Source organism: Octopus sinensis, linkage group LG9 (assembly GCF_006345805.1).
Source record: "Octopus sinensis linkage group LG9, ASM634580v1, whole genome shotgun sequence".
Taxonomy (NCBI): domain Eukaryota; kingdom Metazoa; phylum Mollusca; class Cephalopoda; order Octopoda; family Octopodidae; genus Octopus; species Octopus sinensis.
This window is the reverse complement of record NC_043005.1, coordinates 58,057,262-58,060,075: the sequence shown is the minus strand read 5'-3', so window position 1 is coordinate 58,060,075 and position 2,814 is coordinate 58,057,262.

Here is a 2,814-nt window from a genome sequence, read left to right as displayed (position 1 = left end):
AAGTAAATTATTTTACTTTACCCTATTTTTATATATATATATATATGTATATATATATATATATGTATGTATGTGTATATGTTTGTGTGTCTGTGATTGTCCCCACAACATCGCTTGACAACCGATGCTGGTGTGTTTACATCCCTGTAACTTAGCGGTTCAGCAAAAGACACCAATAGAATAAGTACTAGGCTTACAAAGAATAAGTCCTGGGGTCGATTTGCTCGACTAAAGGCGGTGCTCCAGCATGGCAACAGTCAAAAGACTGAAACAAGTGAAAGAGTAAGAGATTATCACCACCACCATCATCATCATCATCATCATCATCATCATCATCATCATCATCATCATCATCATTATTATCTTTGTATAATTTTTATGCTATATCAAGGGATTAAGGGGCAAATTAAAATTTGTTTAAGGGGTTTCAGTTCTTTCTCTCTCTTCTTTTCTCTCAAGAATTTTAGTAATGTGACATATAAAAGCTTTGCAAAATATTTTCACAAACTATTTATGGTCTTTTGTCATGGAATCAAGGAGGAATTAGAACACTGAGCAAATGAAAATTTGGTAAAAGATTTTTTTTTTCTCAATGTGGGGAAAAAATGAACACAACAAATGATAAAAGATTTGCCAAGATCTTTTGGGGATATTTGATGTGTTTCCTTTATTATACAATAATAGGAAAAAGCAACGGTGAAGAATATGGTGTAATATTTGTTATAGAAAAGCATTTATTTAACACTTTAGCAAAATATTTGACAAAATTTTATTGTGGTTGTTATTCATGAAGGAATTATAGATGGTGGGTGTGTAGAATAAGCATTTAAAGAAAACTCTTATGAACACATTCGGAAAATCCTTTCTTCACTTTTTCCTTTTTTGTTGTGTATGTGTGTGTATCATGGAAAATTGGCCTGAGAAATTTGGCAAAGAATTTCATAAAATCTTTCTGACTCTCTCTTTACTCTTTTTTTTACTCTTTTTACTTGTTTCAGTCATTTGACTGCAGCCATGCTGGAGCACCGCCTTTAATCAAGCAACTCGACCCCAGGACTTATTCTTTTGTAAGCCCAGTACTTATTCTATCGGTCCCTTTTGCCGAACCGCTAAGTAACATGGACATAAACACACCAGCATCGGTTGTCAAGCAATGCTAGGGGGACAAACACAGACACACAAACACACGCATATATATATATATATATATATATACATTTATACGACGGGCTTCTTTCAGTTTCCATCTACCAAATCCACTCACAAGACTTTGGTCGGCCCGAGGCTATAGTAGAAGACACTTGCCCAAGGTGCCACGCAATGGGATCGAACCCGGAACCATGTAGTTGGTAAACAAGCTACTTACTACACAGCCACTCCTGTGCCTGTTTAAGTTTATTATTGAAACATATTGTAAAGTGACGGGGAAAAAATGTTGCATAAATATTTGCAGAGATTATATTAGTTAATTTATGGTGATGGTATTAAACTGAATAATGGATTACTTCTGCTATATGGTATCTAAATAATATTTATTATAAGCATTAGATATCCTGGAAATTGGTAATACTTTTCCTAAGAAAATCTATAGCTTAAATGTTTCAAAAAAAAAAAAATTATCTCATCATCTTCATGGAAACCTTATATATTTCATCACTTCATCATAACCACCAATGTCATCAGTACCGTCTGAGCTTATGAATGATCTATGTAATATTTTTGTAATAAATGAACAACTTTAATTGTTGTACGTATGGTTAGGTAAGTCTTGTTTCAATAGTGAAAGCTGGGATTGCAGTACTTTCTACCTCCTCAGTGACAGCCATAGCTGCAGTAGCTCTTGTATTGTAATGCATAGTGGATACTTCCAAGAACCATTTATATAGAACCTCTTTGTTATTGCCCAGCTTGTATTTATTGCTTATAAAGAATATAAGCATAAATATAAACTAGGCAACAACAGTGCCAATCACAATTCACATCATTCCAGAAGTTGCCTACTGTATTTAGAAAAAAAAAGATATTACGTTGTAATGCAACAGCTATGCCTACACAATAATAGAAAAATAAATACCCATGGAAAGTAGTAGTAGTAGTAGTAGTAGTAGTAGTAGTAGTGGTGGTGGTGGTGGTGGTGGTGGTGGTGGTAGTAGTAGTAGTAGTAGTAGTAGTAGTAGTAGTAGTAGTAGTGTGTAAAAACATAGTCATACAACATGCACATATACATTATCATTTTTCTTCCTTTGATATTAGCTACATAACAAACAACTGCTGGGTAACAACAAGAGGCCTAGGGCAGGCATTGCTGTGTAAATATTATTATCTCATACAGCTTCTGGTCCTGTTGGGTTTTTATACTTGGCTCAAATAATATCAGAGAGAAGAAAATGTTTCCAGTATATAGATTACAAGGACAAGAACTTATGTAGAATGTGAGTCATATTGTTTCATATTTACTTCTTGATTTTATATATGCTAGATTCTTCTGGGAATTCTTTCAAGAAAGTCACTGACTTTTTAATGAACCCTAGTGTTCCTGTCACAACTGATATTTTTTCTGTCTTCGGGGTCACATCCTGTTTATTTAAATTTCTCACCTGCACAAGGATGACACACAAATTCATGAAACGATCCATATTTTTTCAATGAAGATGCTCCAGCATGATTGCAGCTTTAAAGTTGAAACATGTTAAAAAATTAAAGAGTTTATATTTGGTAAATTTATCATAATTTTGTCAGATGATATTGTAATATCTATAAATATGAAGTTCTCGTGTTTGGTATCTTAAATGACAATATTTTGGCAATTGGCAT